A 19,286-nucleotide genomic window follows, 5' to 3' on the forward strand; every position below is an offset into this window, starting at 1 on the left:
AGACCTTTGAAGGTCCTTACTGTTTTCAGTTGGGTTTTTATGGTTCCATCTTCAGAGGCAGGACACAGCAACACAGCCTGGAAACCCCGCAACAACCAGGTCACTCGACCCGTGAAAGCCTTCCACAATTCATTTACTCAACCATTATTTTTCTTCATTTGTTTATACCTTTTGGTCCTCAGAACTCATTCAGATGAGTCTAGATGTTATAAGCTAAATTTATCATGCAGGGGAAATGTAGAGGTCCCAAATCTTCACTACTGTTTAAGTGGATAATGCTAGTTCATTGAAAAGAGACCATATTTTTGAATCGTTTAAGTTATGGATTTTCCACATTAGGCCAAATATGATTTTGTGCGTAAATTCTGTTTCTAGCATTATTGTACAGTGTTTCCCATTTTCTAGCACAGAAAGCCACCTGCACATGTTTGTCTAATGTTGATTGTGTTCCTTGTTCAGAACAGATATATACTAGCTATTGGGCATAGTTTAACCCTTACCTACAATGGTGGAAATCAGACTTTTGGTTCAGGAAATAATGATCACAGATACTCCTAGCATCCTAATGAAGGTGTATTCAAACATTTGATAGCTCAGCTACAGTCTGGAATAGTACATAGTCGATTAAAGATGTTGAGAGTGCTGTTAATGTGTATATGCATGTGTTAAGTGCTTTCAAGTCACGTCTGACTTACAGTGACACTATGAATTAATGTAGTTTGGTCCCTATTTAGTAACTACTACCTTGAAAGAACATTTATCTTGACAATCCATTCTGCTTCCCTAAATTGTGAGGTTTGCTCACATGACCACCTGCTTCCTCACTTCCTTGTGAACCCCTCCTTCCTACCTGACACTCATAGTTCAGGCATGGCATTGAGTTTTATATTGAATTTGGCTTTTCTCTTATTCCCTCCTACCCTAAATATATGTTACTAAAAATAAAAGTATTGGAGATGCCTGATCATTTTTGAAACACTTGAAGGATTTATGGATTGACCTTTGCAGTTCTAAATTAGTTCCATGTTCAATAGGGCAAAAGCAAGTAAATTAACTAAATTATGATGGGGGGTGGAAGCATACATCCACTGGCAATGCTGTGTGCTTTGTGGCTTGATTTTTATATTTCTATTCAGGACGATTTATAGGGAATACTTATTGAGAAGGAAATGGCATTGCTCATGAACTTTGTATATATCATTACAATTGCCAAAAAGCTAATTAAATATTAGACATATTTACATTTAAAAACATGGTGGACTTGAAATCCCCAAGGATTTCAGTTTATATTTGACAAGATTTTAGATGCTCCATTCCCTCAACTATCTACTGATTTATGTGAGTCAATTTTTAACTACTGAGGCTAGAGACACCAAATATATTTCCTAATGAACTGATTACTTAGCTTAGCATTTTAACTGCTACATTTAACATCCTTTCACCCTCATAAACATATTGAACTATGAAAGGGATAGCTTCCAGGCTTATTGTGACACCTTTTAAAATCAAGCCAATGATTTATTCAAAAGACATAAGAATAAATAACAACAAATTAAACAGGGATAACTGACTCATTTGTGTAAAAAAAGTAGGAAAAGTTGATTGTGCTTTTGCTAAGAAGGTAAAATTAGCATGATATAGTTTTAGTCACTGAAGCAGTCGGTGCTCCGGGGAATGGTAGAGGACAGGAAGGCCTGTAGGATCATTGTCCATAGGGTCGCGATGGGTCGGACATAACTTTGCACCTAACAACAACAACAGTTTTACCAATAATGGGATTGATTCTGCATGAGGAATCTGCCTCTGGACAGCCACTCATTGCTGGTAGGTTTTAGTGCTGCTTCCAAGTAATTTTGTTAGCAGCCCAAGGCTGTGCAGGGTCTAGTGAAAGTTTTTGGCTAGATTTGCTTCAAGATGAGGGAAATTGCCAAAACTGGATTTGCCACTTCTTATAGTGCTTCACATCAGGAAACAACCAGGGGCAAGCCTGTGTAGAGGGAGAAATGTGCAACAGTAACTGCAGCATTTTGCCCACCCTCGCACCAACCCTCCACTTTCCACTCTCCATTTCCATTCAGGTTCGGGGTGGGGTGGGGGCGTTTGAGTCCCTGAAAAAACTGCTGTTCTGGGATTGGTGGTTTGCGATGACTGACAAGCTGGGGAGGGGGTGGAAGGAAGTTTGCATTGTTTTCCCTTGCCACCTTGTTGGGAGGCAAAAAGCTGTGACGAGGTGGAGAGTAAATGAGGGAGGTGTCTCCCATCAGGAAGCTTGCAAACACACTGCTTACAACTGCAGATTTGCAAGCAGCATGAGTTTAACACCTCCGTGTAGAATTGATCTGGGTTTTATCTAGTGTCCACCCTCTTACCCTCACCCCCACTTCTTCTTCTTTAATCAGAGAAATGGCTTTCTTTGTTGAGGAAAATGTTTCTCCTTTGAGGAAAGTATTTTCCGTTAGGAGGCAGTTTAGTAGCAATTAATTTTTGGGTGAAATCTATTGGTTTTTGAAATCATATTACCCCCCCCTGAACTTGTTAAGTTCTAATGAGAGTAATGGCAAATATAAGCCAATAGTTACCTTTATCTGTAATGTAACCCTGAGGAAGAACCTGTACAGGACAGGGACATAATATCAATTTGTCACTTAAGTAAAAGTAAATTCCTGTCCAGATTAATTATATCCAAAGTCTATTGAAATCAACTTTCCATAGGATTGCACTGTTACTCTGGCCTGGCCTCTACATGCAGCTCAGAGTTGCCACCTTCCATTTGGGAAATACCTGGAGATTTTGGAGATGAAGGAAGATGCCATAGAATTCACCTTCCACATCCGTTTTCCACAGGTGAACTGATCTCTGTTGGCTGGAGATTAGTTGCAATAGGAGGAGATTTCTAGCCACCACCTGGAGGTTGACAACTCTGGACAATACAATAGATGACACTATTTTGGATTCTAGGTAGGCATGCTTCAATTTTTTAACTATTCCCCCCCAAAAAAACCTTACTGTAATTAAATAACTAACACATTGTGGAGAAATATTGTAGGCCATTTTACTTTCTCTTATGCCAGTTATTACATAGGGGAAGATTTAAAAAAATGAAATTCATAGGGCAATGCATAATTTCATAGAGGTGTTAAATACCAAGGATCATGTTTCAATATCTTAAGACCAATTAATCATCAACTGCCTTCTGGATTTACAGATCCATAATCCTATGTGCATTCCACAATCATTTATGATGTATACCAGCCTCTGATGGTCCTCAGTCCAAGAGCCAAACATACCAGAATCTTTTGTGAATCAGAATGTGTTCCCACATCTGTAATTAGTCTGCCACTAATAAACATGAAAAGTGAAAGAGACTTCGAGCCAAAATTTAACATTCTGTGACTGCAGCAGGGAATGTAGTGATCATGGATGTTGAGAACTTCAAAAACGCTATCAGTATCCAATTTACATTGGCAGGCAGGAGGCCAGCTTGGAGAAAGAAGAGGCAACCAAATTGTTGGCATTTAAATAGCCACAGCATTTATTAAACACCCACACACAGAGGGTTGGTGCAACAAGGGAATGAGCCTGAGCTAGGCAGTCTGCTGACTGCACCCCATGTGCAAACCCAAACATATCCATCAATTACCGCGCTGGGCTACAGATTTCATTTTGGATTTGCCTTAAAATATGGGAGATGACCCATGTGGAGGGCCTGAGCCCTCTGGTCATGAAACGAGGTCTGCTTGCTGCTCGTTACCACCAATCCTTAAGGAGGCCCCATTCCCCGCAGGGAGGCCAATCACACACCAGCTCCCCTAAAAACAGGCTCATGCTTGTTTTATGTATTGTTCTCTGTTATAATGTAAACCGCCCTGAGCCTCCGGGGAGGGCGGTATAGAAGTATGATAAATAAATAAATAAATAAATAAATATGCTCTTGTGCAAAATATGCCATAATAAAATACAACAGGCAACAAAAACGTAATGAAACCAGGAGGGTGGGTGCATCGTTTGCCCGCGTCCCGGCAAAGAGGCGGGAAAGGAGCCCAACAGCATCTGATAAGGATGCTCCAATCCCCGCCTCCCTCACCATGCATGCTGCCGACTGCAGTGCGCCCCCTGTGGCCACTTGCATTGCTGCTTCTCTCTCCCACCCTCCACCCACCAAAAGGCAGCACTGGTAAGTCCATGGAACCCATTCACATTGTTGAGTCAAAGGCCTCACATGATTGCATTGACTATTTTTTCTCAATACAAAGCAAACTGCAGTCCAAACTGCAGCCGTCATATAATGGGAATGTAATGGTCAGACAGGTTGCTGCCGCCAATGCCTATTGTAAATATACTGGCTTCCTTGGATCATACATGCTGTGAAAGGTAATCATGAACCATCTAAAATGTTGTACATAGAATGGTTTGGATCCAGCAAGTTTCTGCAAATGGAAGGGATTTCTGTCCATTAAACCAACCTCCTAACTTCTGCTTCCCTGATGGCTGCTCTGGGAGGATAGGAGACAACCCAAAAACCCCACCAAGATGAACAAGTTGAGATCTACAGCAGGCCAGAGGAATCAGAAAAAATCCCCTCCCCAAGCATGTGGACATTCTCCATTGGATCCAAGCACTATATGTGCTGTTTTTGTGCCATGGGCACTATTTCCTTCCTGTAACCCCCCCCCCCCACACACACACACACACACATGTGATCTAGCATGTGAAATATATATCCTAAATATATTTCTCCCTGATTCACTACATTCAAAAATGCAATCCATCATTAAGATTCTGAAATGGTTCAAACCAAGAATTTTCTACCTCACTGTACTACCTCATCTGGTTTAATGTAGGCCTGATTTTTACATGATGTGTACTATAGCTAAATCATTTACCATGTAAGCATGCATTACTGGATCACATTTAAATACACCTCACTGTTCTGTAGACTATACCATCAGCAAACCAGGAACAGTTCTGCTCAAACAAGTGATTGCTGGTATATTAATATTGCATGAAAATGAGTTAGAACATGTCATTAAGAACATTTAGATATGTAACTCTAAGACACAGAACATATAAAGAGTTTTTCCGGTGCCCTGTGGCCTGTATTATTCATTCCTCAGAAACAGATCCAAATAATCTGGATTCTGTTTGAAAGAGCTATGAGTAGCATGAGTAGCATGGATAAATAGAAGTGTTCCTCAAGCAACTGATTTTACAATGATGTTTTACAAAGATTACTGAAATGCTGCCTGATCAAAAAAGAGACTATTGTGTGTGGGGGGTGGGGGATTAATTTCTCCATCACACAAAAATAGCATAAGTTGCCACAGCAACAGCTGAGTCTCAAAATCTATTTTTTTTAAAGTGCTTTGATTTGGGTTTGGAAAGAAGACATAGATATCAGTGGTGACACACTAATCCTGACCATCTGCAGCAAGTGATTGTAATGTGAATAGAGCCCTTCTCATTTGGTAATTATTAAAGAAGATACACTTCAGCAATTGCTCATGAAACTTACAAGCCAAATAGATAATAAGCTTCAGGCATAATCAGCTCTGCTAGAGTCTGATCCAAATACCCATTAAGGACTCTCAACTTGTTTGTTATTTGGTGGACTTGTATTTCCCACCATTATCTCAATTTTTTAAAGTAAAACTGTATGTGTGTGTGTGTGGGGGAATAGCTGACCAAAGTTAAGGATTTTTAAGAACAAAGAGCCTTGGATAATCAGTCCTGGGATCCTTCTAGTTAGTAAGTAAGTAAATAAATAAATAAATATTTTATTTCTATACTAGCAAGAAAGCCCATTGCAACCAGGAATGCAATGGGCGCTAGGACCCAGGGGACACCAGGAGGTGCTTTTTTTTCCTGCTGCGTGGAGCTGTGAAAGGCTCCTACAGGGTTTTTTTTTTTTCTGCTGCTTGGAGCTGGGAAAGGCTCCTACAGGGTTTTGTTTTCTGCTGCTTGGATCTGCGAAAGGCTCCTACAGGGTTTTTTTTTCTGCTGCTTGGAGCTGTGAAAGGCTCCTGCAGGGTTTTTTTTTTCTGCTAGCTCTCGTGGGCGTGCCGGCTTGGAGCTCCTACAGGGGTTTTTTTTCCTGCTGCTTGGAGCTGGGAAAGGCTCCTTCAGGATTTTGTTTTCTGCTGCTTGGAGCTGGGAAAGGCTCCTACAGGGTTTTTTTTTCTGCTGCTTGGATCTGCGAAAGGCTCCTACAGGGTTTTTTTTTCTGCTGCTTGGAGCTGTGAAAGGCTCCTGCAGGGTTTTTTTTTCTGCTGCGTGGAGCTGCGAAAGGCTCCTACAGGGTTTTTTTTTCCTGTTGCCTCTCGTGGGCGTGCCGGCTTGGAGCTCCTACAGGGTTTTTTTTTTCTGCTGCTTGGAGCTGCGAAAGGCTCCTACAGGGTTAATTTTTTTCTGCTGCCTCTCGTCGGCGCGGCGGCTTGGAGCTCCTACAGGGGTTTTTTTTTCTGCTGCCTCTCGTCGCGCTAGCGGCGAAAGGCTCCTCCGGGGGTGTTTTTTTTTTTTCTGCAGCTTCTCGGCGGCTGGAGTCTTGTGTTGTGTTTGCGGCGGGGGCTTCCTTGGGGCCGGCCTGACGCGGTGAGAGACGCTTCGCGCCTCTCACCACGTCAGGCCGGGAGCAACTGCGAGCCGCGCTGAGCGCGGCTCGCAGTTGCTGGGGCTGGGAATCGGAGGGACCAATCGGCAGGCGCTTCGCGCCTGCCGTTTGGTCCCTCCGGTTGTCTGTCATGAGGAAGGGTCCAATCCGGACCCTTCCTCATCCCGGACACATCCCGCCCCAGAACCCCTTACTGTTTTATTTAGTCCGTGGCGCCCGCGGCGCCACGGGCGGTGTACAGATTGCCTTATTCTGTCTAGTTTAGGATAACAACAAAATTAAAAACAATTATTAACAAAACTTTTTACATATGAAACCCACTTTCTTTCTCTTTTTCCCTATGAGGGTCCAGCAGAGCTTGGACAGGTTGTCTGTGGATGGGTTTTCAGGCCGGGAGATGTTGTTCCTGGCCCCAGTCACAGGCCTCAAGAGCCCTTGTTTCCTATGATGCCCAACCAGGTCTCCCACAAGCAATGAGGGTTCCAGAATATTGTTTTTCCAGAGCCTTGTACAAATGTGTAACACAAACTTTTCTTCCTGTTTACCAGGGTTGCTAGCTACCCCCAGCAATCAGCAGGGATTGGGAGGCTTTCAAGGATCCAGGAGTCCTAGACTGGCATCTCAGAGAGATGGCCAGTGACTCTGGGGTATTTGGACAAAGACTGTATGGGTGAAGCCATTTTGCTAACAACATGCTGATGTTGCTTCAAGCATGGCCTGGTAATGATGTTGCCACACTGCTGACATTCATTGCTGAGATGACGAGGTAGGCTTCCCCCTTTTGGTAGGTCCCCACCACCAGTCAGCTGATCGGGAGCAGGGGATTCCCTGCCCACAGCAGTGCCTGGCAATCCTATGCTCTCATCTCACCACTAATAAAAGCCCCCCCCCCTTTGATATTTTGGGTATAAATCATGTTTTAAGTGCAAGTATTGCTATCTACACAAAGGACAAGATCAAAGAGGTGATTCTATTCACACATACAAACACTTCAGACCCTAATTTAAGTATGGATGCTTGAACATCCACTAGATTGGCTTATATCCTGTTTGTTAGTTATAGACAAGGGACCTATTTTTCGATTATTGTTTCAACTGTTCATTGATCCATTCATCACTGTTCGACAGGCAGCTTTGCTGTAATCCCTCTTAACACTTTAGTGCAGTACAACTGTCTTATCCTGCAGCCATGGGCACTATTTCCTTCCTGTAAACCCCCCTCCCTCCCACAGAACTAAGCAACCTCTAAAACCACCAAATATTTACCAAAAAAATCCAAAACAAAAAACGATTATTGTTATTAGATTTCTTGGCCGCCCCTCCCTGACACAGGCTCAGGGCAGCTCACATCATTAAAAACATATATGCAAAGTAAATATAAAATATTTACAAACAGTAATTTATTTTGTTTTAGCTAAAAACCCTCTTGAGTGCTCACATGGGTCAGAATAATCCTGGCATAGGGTTTCTATCCAGATTTCAGATGGATGTGGAGATGCGGGGGGGGGGGGTTCTGAGGTCATATTGTCCTTGTATTGACCTCAACCATATGCCTGATGGAAGAGTCTTGCAGGAACTTTGTTAGCTCTGATAGGGCCTGAATCTCAGCTGGCAACTCATTCCAACAGGCTGGAGCCAGGGCTGACAAGCCCATGGCTCTGGTCAAACCCAATCACACTTCTTTTGGGACTGACACTACTAGTAGGTTAGAATTTGCAGACTGCAACCAAGGCAAGGGGAAAAAAGCCAGGTAAGTGCAAAGCAAACAAAATCCAAAATACCCACTCCCTCAGATATGATATTTCTTTCCTCAACATAGAAGCCATTGAGGGAAATAAAACAATGAGTACAGAATCAGAATTTTAAAAATATCCCCACAATTCCAAACTTTCAAAACAAAAATGCAAAAACAAATAAAACAAAAAACACCATGCTAACTCCAGTAAAATGTATTAACCACTAGGGATGCTAGCCCAGAAGTATGGGGGGGGGGGGCTTCATAAGAACAGCCCTGATGGATCAGACCAATAGTCCATCTAGTCCAGCTTCACAGAGTGGCCAACAAGTTCCTCCAGATGGTCAACAACAGGGCACAAAGCCCCAAGTCTTCCCCTGTTATTTTCTCCAGGCTCTGGGTTTCAAAGGATCAGTGCCTTTGAATGTGGAGGTTCCCCTCAGTCACATGGTTAGTATACATTGATAGACTTATCCTTCATTAATCTATCTAATCCCCATTTAAAGCTGCTTATTTCTGTAGTCATTGCTACATCTCCTGGCAGTGAATTCCACATTTTAATCGTTCTCTGTGTAAAGTGGTGTTTCCATTTGTCTCTCCTGAACTTATTGCCCATCAGCTTCATTGAAGGCCCCTGAGTTCTAGTATTTTGGGAGAGGTAGAAAATGTTCTTTGTCAGCTCTCTCCACACCATGTATAATTTTATACACCTCTATCATGCCACCCATTAAGCATCTCTTTTCTACACAGAAAAGTCCCATACTCTTCAGCTTTTTATCATAGGGAAGGTGCTCCAACTCCCTAATCATCTTGGTTGCCTTCTTCTGTATTATTTCCAGCTCTGCAATGCCCTTTGTGTATGTATGTATAAGACTTTATTGTTTCCAGCAATAGATCATTACAATGTTAGCAATCATAGCAGTTAATATCAAAGATCAGTAAAACAATTAAAACAATATATGCAGTGGTCCATAGATAATAAAAGACGATAAGAATTTGGGTCTCTAGCTCTCTTGTGGTGTAAATTTGGTTCAAATTTTCCTTGCTGCTAGTGCAAATAATGAGACATTATAACTGATTAGGGAGTTGGTATCTGATAATAAAAAGGCCATTTTGTCTAAATTTGCAGGGAAGTTCTGGCCATTCAAAAATCTCTCAATATATTTTGTTATCGGCTCCAAGTATAGTGGACAATCCAAAACATAATGATAGAGGTCTTCAACAGCAAGTTCTCCACAGATACATAGGCAGAGGGCAAAAGGTACATCAGAAAAACGGCCTGAGAGTAGGGCTGATGGCATAGCTTGAAAGCATAAATGGGCAAAAGCCATTTGAAGTTTACCCTTTGTGAGATACGGTGACCAGAACTTTATACAGTATTCCAAATGAGGCTGTACCATAGATCTTCCTGTTTACCATAGTTTTTGAAATTCCTAGATTATCATCATGTCACTTCCTGTTCTGAAACAGAAAGTGATTTTCATATTCTGTTTCTCCCAGTTTTCTTTCTGCTGCTCCACTGAGCAAGCACATAGGACAGAGAGCATCACAGGCAAGTACCTTGTCATTACTGGGTAAGTGGCAACCCTATTAACTAGTAATACAACCACAAAATAAGGACCAGCAAAATAGTCCTGAAGAGGCTCCCGTATCATCTGAGCATAGCACAATGCAGCAGGAATAAGCAGGCATATTCTTAATTCACAGCACAGAAGAACTCAGGGCCAAGAAGACCTGTTCTAACAGACTTCTTCAGGGCTCTGTGGGTTGGTCAAGGAATGTTCTGATCAGGTTTGGTACTTTTAGGAGGTTGCTCTGTTCTGTGGGGTAGTGATCTTGGGGGATAGTGGATAGTGGGGAATGTTTTCTGTTGCTATTTGACATTGTCTTGGAAGAAGCATCCCCCCCCTCAGATAAAGTAGTGAAAAAAGGAGGCCTGAGAACATTTTTTGAGGATCAGTTATATAACATCCCTTTGTTCAATCCCATAATGCTTAGAAGGGATAACTCATTAGGGGGGAGGGAGGTCTTAGTACTCAGCAATATTACTGCTATTTTCTCTATAAACACCCACTCTACAAACCCTGGAAAGATCCCATGTCCCCCAGTAAGAAACAATGGACCTGTAAACATGCAAATAAACCTAAAGCAGCATAGGGACACCAAAAACTTCAGGATTATGTTATCCCCCCACCCCTAAAAAAAATCCAGATAGTACTGATTTTTCTCTCCAAATAAACACTCCTAAGATTCAGCCTCCTGTTACCCTGGCAACCCTACTCTCCTGAGAGTAAGAACACTTGTAAGACTTCAAGGAGCCCTAAAGGACATGTGTGGCTTGCATTGCTTCTTTTAAAGAAAGCTGGGGTAGAAAAGCAAACCATTACAGAAGTTCAACCATTCCAGCACCATTCCATGCAGAGGTGGGCATGACTGGCAGATGGGATTGGATGACAGTTGTTACCCTTCAAAAAACTGTGCCTCAGTTTGCCTTATGATTGCATTGGCCCTGATAGATATTGTGTTAGATTGCTAACTGAACATGCACCAATACATTGAATGAGTGGCAGCACAATTTCAAATTACATTGGGAGCCTATGCAAACTTTCCGTCTCACCAATGTTACATTTAAATCAGGCCTGAGTGTATACTCAATGGGGAGCTGTGGCCAGTCATGTCTCTCTCTCTCTCTCTCTCTCTCTCTCTCTCACCCATAAAGTCTTTTTGTGCCCACCTATAAGGGGTGCTCATTATTATTGACTGTTTTACAGCTGTAGACTTTGTATTGTTTCATACTTTGTCTTTTCTTGGATCGGAGGAGAGATTTTTTAAATGGCTTTAGAACAACCAGCTATTGGACATTCGTTTGAAGAAATAATCAGAGCCACTAAGTCAGTGGCAGCCAGAATGGTGGTGACATCCTTGTTTACAGGAACAGTGACAAATATGAAGGTATTTGCTTGGAGTGAAAAGAGTGACACATAATTAGTAGGGGTGTTTATATTGTTCTTTCCCTAAATGTTCTTAGGGACTGATCAATAGGTGTGCATTACTACAAAACCATGATGGTGATAATGGAGGATGCAATAAATGGCTGGCCATAAAGTGATAAGATTCTGCACATGCTGCTGAGTTTTTTATTTGTGGTGATGAGTCACCCTCTTAAGGTGACCATCTCAAGATGATAAACTCTAAATTGTGACTATGTGAACAAGCCTTCAGAAAAGCCACAAAGGAAACAATTTCTTTGCATAGGGACCACTATTTCCACAAAGGAAACAGTCTTTTCACATTATTTTGACATGTCCGTCTTGACTTCATCATCTTGGTGTAGCCAGAATGGACATCAATAGCCACTTCCTGAAGCTAGTGATATTTATACATCTAGGAGCCCTGGGTATATGGCTTCCACCAACTGCTTCAGATTTTCTTGTCAAACAACTGGAGGCAGCTCTGTTTCCATACCTGTAGCAAAGCTCGGCTATGTGAAGATCAACAATGCTAAGTTGCTGCCATTTGACATCATGCTATAGAACAATGGAAAACATTGTAGGCTTATCATACTGAATTGAATCTAGTGCTTGTATACAGTCTATGATAAAATTGCACATTCTTGTAACCCATTTTTTTTACAAAAGGAGATACCTTCTGTTCCATAATGCTGAAAGGATCTTTTGTTGCCAAGCAGACACCTTCTGTTTTGTCATCTGGTGACAATAGAAGACACCTCTCCCCAGTAGGGCAGCTTTAGGGGCTTGTGGATTATTCCTAACAGGGAGAATGATTAGGAACAAGAAATTTCATTATAGCCTGCAAGCTATGGATACATTCATGAAAAATACAATCCATTTTAGGAGATGGAAACAGATCCCCCCCCCCCCTGCTGAAACTGAAGTAAAATGGGCATAATATTCTACTTTACTGGAATGCTGTGTTGTTATGACAGACCCGTACACACTTCCCCTGGCTGAGGTAATCTCTTTCCTCCAAAACAAAATGCTGTACTCTCACAGATTGAGCTAGCCTTGTAGCAGAAATTCTTAGTTATAAAATGAAGCTCACTATTCCGCCTTGTGACTGTCAGATTTTGTTGGCTGTACTCAGCCCTGGAACTTTTTGGTTAGTTGTAAGAGCCCACTTTTCTTTAACCTTTGCAACAAACAGAATACTTTATTTTAGAAGGAGAATAGAGTAGCTGGAATGAGGGACTCAAGCCTTTTTGTATAAATCAGATATTATTTAGTTAGAAGTTCTTAGCTAAAGACTTTAAAATAGTTCATATACTTTTCTTTCAGATTTTAACTTTGAGTGGGTCCATTAATGTGTTGTCCAAGAATGTATCTTGTTTCCTTTTTATTTATTTATTTATTTTAGTTTTATTGAACTCCCCTAGCGCCTAAAATGTGGACAGACTTGGCTAGTACCACCATTTTTTCCTTCCTAGAAGTACTAGTAACCCACTGACTGTGGAGTCTGAAGAACTTTCTCATACACAAGTCTGATGAAATCCTTACATCTGAGTTACCTTTTTAACTTCTCCCCTTAGAATAATTCTCCTTTCAATTTGGACTGAATTGGAAGTATTACCTTACTGCCCAAATTCCCACTGTCAAATATCTGCCCCAGTTGTCCTGACATTATGTGGATTAGTCGTCAGTAACAGTTCTGTTCTCTAACTAAAGTTTCTCCTCAGAGTGGATGGTCAGACTGCTCTTTGAACCAAAATCCAACTTGAATTAATCTCTCCAGTGCAAAGCTTGACTATCAAATCCCTCACAGCTGTTGCTGGCCAATCAGAGCACTCAGAGCAGCCTGTCGCTCTGTCTCTCTCTGCTTAGTGATGATTCTTACCCTTTCACTCACTTGTTATTTTTACTTTAGCACTTGAAACCTTATTTTTGTAGTGCTGCCCATCATGACAATAGAAAGAAATAGGAGGAGAGAAAAAGATGGGATAGCATTAATTATGATGCACATGATGCTTTCATATTCCCAGAATTCTGGTTGACAAAAAGCCAAACAATACAACAGTAACAGGCAAATTTTTGTTTTTGATGGGGGACTGCAGTAGCTCAAAATAATCACATTCAAGGATCTTGTCTAAAAGATCCTGCTCAGCAACTGCTTTTGCCCATGAACTTCTTTGGAGGTGGAGGTGGAGGTGGAGGTGGGCTGGCAGGCCAGCCTGTCTGCCAAAATATCACACTGTCAAGTCCACTTGTGGCTTTCTACCCTTTCTGTTGTTTTCTCTCTCCTCTGCTCTCCCTGGAAAAACTCCACGGATGAGCAGTGTGCATATAATGAATGCATATGGGCAGAGAGCAAGATTGTGGCAGGGTCTCTGTCTAGACCTCCATCTGACTGCTCTCAAGCCATTTTGGAAAGTATAAGAATGCCTCTGTGTCTCCAGAAACAGCTTGTAGAGTGGACTGAGTGGTATAAATAGAGAAAGGGAATGTAGGAGATGAAAAATAGTTGTTTACTGCAGTGTGACTATAACCATGCAGGGCATCTGTCATCTGTACAGTCTGCTCTTATAGTGAGAGAAGACATGTAGACAAGTTCCTGAACTTCTGCTTGATGCTTAAAATGTAACAGATTACTTGGAAAGAAGCTGCAGAATGACTCCTCGGGTTGTTCAGATAGCACAAGCTAAATGATCTCATGTATTTATTGTTTTGTCAGTTCTCCTCCATGCACATATCACTGGGGTGTCTGTGTGATTTGACCTTTATCAGTACAGACAGTGTTGGATATCTCTTAGGATAGAGCTGTTCTCATGGCAGACATAGTTCACCACAACATCTGCAGGTGTACTTTCCTAGGAGATTTTTTTTACACATTGGAGAGAAGTTTTACATAAAAAAAAAATCTAGGCAAGGAACCATGTACAGCTGTAGTCTCCAAACTTTCCAGACCTGAGGTCCACTGAGCAAGCATGTCACTGGAAGTTGTGTGGTAACAGGGAAATAGGGCATCACAGTCATGTGACAGCAAGCGGAGGAGCCAATCTGTGACCTAGTCAGTATCAGAATTTGGGCCACCAACCAACAGTATAATCCTAAGCAACATTATACCGGTCCATATGTCTTAGAAAGGTATAGCTCTACTTCAGGTGTCATTGCAAGTAAAACAAGGGCTGACAACATAAGGTGATCACTAGGAGGCATACTATATTGAGGAACAAGCCATGGAATAATCCTGCCTATACTCCACCATGCTGCTGCTCCTCTCTGAATGAGTGCAAGGCAGGAGAGATGATACACTTGCTCTCTACACTGGTGTCTTAGCAGCAATTACTTCCGTAAGTTGGCAAAATATGTAGTGGCTCTGTAAGGGCTCATGATTAAGAAGAAGAAGAAGAAGAAGAAGAAGAAGAAGAAGAAGAAGAAGAAGAAGAAGAAGAAGAAGAAGAAGAAGAAGAAGAAGAAGAAGAAGAAGAAGAAGAGTTGGTTCTTATTAAGCCGCTTTTCCCTACCCGAAGGAGGCTCAAAGTGGCTTACAGTCGCCTTCCCTTTCCTCTCCCCACAACAGACACCCTGTGAGGTGGGTGAGGCTGATAGGGGGATCATTGGGGGGGGGATCATGTGAGCATGAAATTGGGGTCACTGTGGGAAGGCAGATAGTTGTGAGTTCCTGCATTGTGCAGGGGATTGGACTAGATAATCCTGGAGGTCCCTTCCAACTCTATGTTTCTATGAGTCTATAATTCTATTTCAGGGTTAAGGCATCAGAGAATAAAACTAGGAGATGCAAAACTGGCCACAGTTTCAGGATGATGGAGTTCCAGGGCCAAAACAAAAAGGCATGGGAATATCCTGACCCAGACAACCTTCCTCTTTTTTTTGCAATCAAAGCTAAAGCTCTCTGTTTGTGGCAGAGGTAACTTTTCAGAAAAGAATGCCATATTTTGAAAACTGGCCACTAACCCGCAAATGATGATGGGAGCCATAGTATCAAGAATGAAGGGAATTGGAACAACCTGAACCAGGTTATCTTCATAATAGGAAATAGGTAATGGCAGCTTTTAAGCATCCTGTCATGAGTTGCTAACAGATCAACAATCTGCCATGGAAATCTGCTGGGTGACAAACTTTCAGTGAGACCTACCTCATAGGGTTGTTGTGAAGATAAAAGGGAGGATAGAACAATTATGCCGCATTGGGTCCCCAGTGGCAAAAAAGACTGCTAATTTCAAAAGACACTGAAGATGTTACAACAGATGTCATCTAGCAAAGTAGTCTTTAAAAAGACCTGTTAGATTTTCCAATAAAACTATAATAATGATAACAACTCTGAGCCTGATCTGGGAGTTCTATCTTCTGTTCTACATGTATAGCCACTGAAAACAAAAACATTGCTTCATTACCGTGCATGTAAAGGGTGGAGGAGAGGGTAAACATCCTTTTAGTGCTTTGTTAAAACATGGGAAAATATTATCTCTCACCCCCCCTTTTGTCCATAATATTAGCAAATCTTGTTACTATATTATTATGAAGTGCATTTAATTGCCAAGCAAAATAGGCTTGAGAAGGCAATAAAATCAAGCCTCAGAAATAAATGGGAAGACACAGGAAAATTAGGTGAAGGGAGAGATAAATTAATTAGAAAAGAGTGGAAAAGAGGGAGAGAGATTCAGGGGAAAAGAGAGAAAGGTTTTTGATGTGGAACACATCTACTGCTGCGCTACCTGTAATGGAAATGATAACAGACATGACATCCATTGTCCCGTCTTAGGGAGCACACCAGTAGATTGCAGCTGGCCTCAGAAGACAGGAGGAGGTGGAACCAGCAGCAGAGCAGCAAGGCCCACCCCACTCCAAATCCTGCCCACTCTTATCTCCACCCCCAAAGTCTCCGGGGATATCCCAACCCGGAGCTGTTACTCATCCTGGCTGCAAAACATGCTAAGGGGATCCATGCAAGTGGAGGACAAAAGAAACACACATAACATTCCTACCCTTGGCTGCTTCAGCACAGGGGCCAAAGAGTTTCCCCACCTGGTTGGGAACGGTAGCTTAAAAATGTCAGTCAGCTCCAAAACAGGGGAGGGGAGGTGCAATCCAGTCCTTGTTCCATCCCTCACTGACGATGATGCTCAAACTTCTTATGGGTTGGGGAACTCTGATTGTTAAAGCAGCAGCAGCTACTATGGCACAGACAGTCCCATCTACTTTGTAAGAGCCACAAGAACAACGGTGGGGTGCAGGAAACCGAGGGGGGGGGGACCTTTTCAAGCTGCATGCCTTCCAAGCTTCCAAGCTTCCAGACTGTATAAACAGCATAGGTTTGCCTGCAATTAATGGATGCATGCTGGGCAATGTAGTGCATGTGGCTTGCTTTGTGGCAGGAGCAAAGGGAGGGTAAAAAGATCCCTGACCTGCAGAATATGGGAAGAAATCTTAGCTCTTAATGATAATGCTTAGCATTTTACACACATTAGCTTTTTATAATTCGTACAAAGCCTTCAGGATTCATGTGGATAACCCTGTTGGTCTGAAGCAATAGAACTAAGTTTGAGTCCCACGGCACCTTTCAGACCAACTGACTTTAATTCTCCGGATGGGGAAGGGCATCCTAGTTGATCATCTTTAAATTTGTCAATGGCTATCTTAACGCTGTAATGAAACTGTTTCAGAGGAAGAATTCAGCACAGGTTGGTAACAGTTAATAGTTATTCCTGTTCATCTGTGGATGGCTGTATATACCATAACTGGTGTGCAAAACCTTTTCTAGCAGATGCAAATTAACAAAACCCCTTAAGGAATTAAAATATAATTCACAGTTGCCACATCTAGCTGTAACTGGAAGTGTACGTGATGACCAACAGCAGTATAAAAGTATGCAACTATGTTTAAAAGTAGGAATACAGTTTTTCACATGTCACCTGCTGCTTCTGTGATGTTGGCACTTCAATCAAGCCCACTGTTCTTAGTTAAATCCTGGCTAAAAATAGCTGCATGGTTTAGAATGAATAGGTTGCTGTAATACTTGAGAGAAGGCTGATAATGGTGACGAGGCATGTCAATGAAAATGTCCTAGCAAAAGCATATTGATGAAAACATAGGCTTTTGGATACAGTCCTAAAGCCATTCTGGAAAAAAGGGGAAGACTGAAACAAAGCCCCTGTGCTGGAGTACCACCTCTCCAATGCCATGCCAGCGCAGTGGGGCAGATATAGGGAACACTAGATGGCATGCTGGGACAGAAATACAACTTCACATACTAAGGCCTCAAGTCATGATCCACCTCCAATGCTGGCATGGTATTACTTATTTATATGCTGTCCTACCTGTCAACTGGCTCAAGGAAGGGAAGGGAAGAGGGAGTGGGAGTGGGAAGGAATCTGTGTCTGGGTGTGCATGTATGTGTATCTGAGAGGGAGGGAGGGGAAGGGACCAGGGAAGAGGCCGGGGAAGTGTGAGGTAAGGGGGGAGAGGCCATGGGGCAGTAAAGGGGAAGAGTCTGTGTCTCTGTGTGTGTGCGTGTGGGTGCGTGTGTCTTTGACAGAGAGGGAGGGGGTCAGGACCAAGGAGCTCCAGAGAAGTTATGTGTTCCACATACCCTGTCATAGTCAGATTTGTGTGCCAATAAAGATTTTCTGAGTCTGAGTAAGTGTGTGATAAGAACCCGGTATCTCTGTTGAGCCCTGGGAGTTCCACTACATCTAATTTAACCATGGACACTGGTACCAGAGCTTGCAATAAACCCAGATGCCAACTTTGCTGCTATATACAACCAGATAATACAATCACTGGACCTAATAGCATTAACTATACACATTCACTTGCTCATCTTCTAACATTATATAGGCCATTAAATGTCAACGATGCCCTTCAGTTCTCTGCACAGGATAAAGCATAAATCTTTTGCTTTTTTAAAATTTCATTTCTCCTACTTTATTAGCAGAACAATGCATATTTCATTGTTTATTTTAAATTTAGTTAATCCTACTGAGACTTTGGGATAATATACGCTTCTGAATATGAACCTAAGTCTCATAAAACTGTCCCCTTTAGACTGTAATCCATCATTCAGTAAGCCACGGTGCTTTTAGAAATTCTGAATTCCAGCTCTCAGAGAACAAGGGCAGCTTCTCACTGAGGCTGAGTACAGGGTTAAAGCAATCAAATCCTGGCCATGTGCCAACGATGGCTAATAGTCTTGGATGCTTGTTCTGATTAATACTGGCTGCACAGGTGCAAAAGCGAAGGATCAACATTTGTACTAAGAATTTCAGGGTAACTGAAGAAAAAAAATCTTTATGAACACTGTACATTTATAAGTCTGTTATTTGTGACTTTCATCAGTATCACTCATCTAAACATCTGAGCGTTGGTAATATTTGACTCTGGAGAGCAGCTTTATAACTTCAATTTAGAGAAAGCCATTCTGTGTGGAAAAGGCACATGCAAAACACTTTCCCATTGCTAGTCTTGTTGGCCAGATACTATCTCCTGAGAGTTTGCAAGGTACTCTCTGTCAAACAGACTTTATTGCATTGTAAGGCCTCCATACTGAAATAACATCCAGATTCTTTTAAAATGTCTCACTGTTTAATGACTAGGGGAGTGCTGTCTTATGCTGGATTGTTGAAGTACCAGATGGTGTCCATCGAAAAGGAAAGCATGAGTTTATTCAGATTTCCTCAACACGTTAGAGGAAATGTACAATGAGAGGTCTCAAATCACCTTCCCTTTGTCTAACTGCAGTTCATTAAGCATTGGGACACTGATTGAAGCTAGTGCTTTTCGTATGGTACAGGAAGACTTTTTTTTTCATGCTTTGCTGTCATTGCTTGAGAGGAAGAGAAAAAAATTCCCATTACAATTTAATGTGCGGCCATCTTATATAACTTTTGGTCTTTGCTCCTGCAGACTGATGACTGTTACAGTGAGGGAATTCGAAAGAGTGTTGTAGATCAGTGGTCCCCAACCTTTTTATC

The 19,286-nt window shown here is 42.0% G+C and overlaps 1 protein-coding gene across 3 annotated transcripts in view; it reads left to right on the forward strand.

Annotated features, from left to right (window-relative positions):
• The window catches only part of LRFN2 (leucine rich repeat and fibronectin type III domain containing 2), a 371,749-nt gene that overhangs the window by 170,940 nt on the left and 181,523 nt on the right, over positions 1 to 19,286 (forward strand). For 2 of the 3 annotated variants that reach the window (XM_077341800.1, XM_077341807.1), the window contains exon 2: positions 2,845 to 2,958. The exons of the other annotated variant lie outside the window; for it this stretch is intronic. The gene's annotated coding sequence lies outside the window, so the exon portion shown is untranslated. The remainder of the gene's footprint in view (positions 1 to 2,844; positions 2,959 to 19,286) is intronic. 3 annotated transcript variants of the gene reach the window in all.

The sequence above is a fragment of the Paroedura picta genome, chromosome 1, assembly GCF_049243985.1.
Source record: "Paroedura picta isolate Pp20150507F chromosome 1, Ppicta_v3.0, whole genome shotgun sequence".
Classification (NCBI taxonomy): domain Eukaryota; kingdom Metazoa; phylum Chordata; class Lepidosauria; order Squamata; family Gekkonidae; genus Paroedura; species Paroedura picta.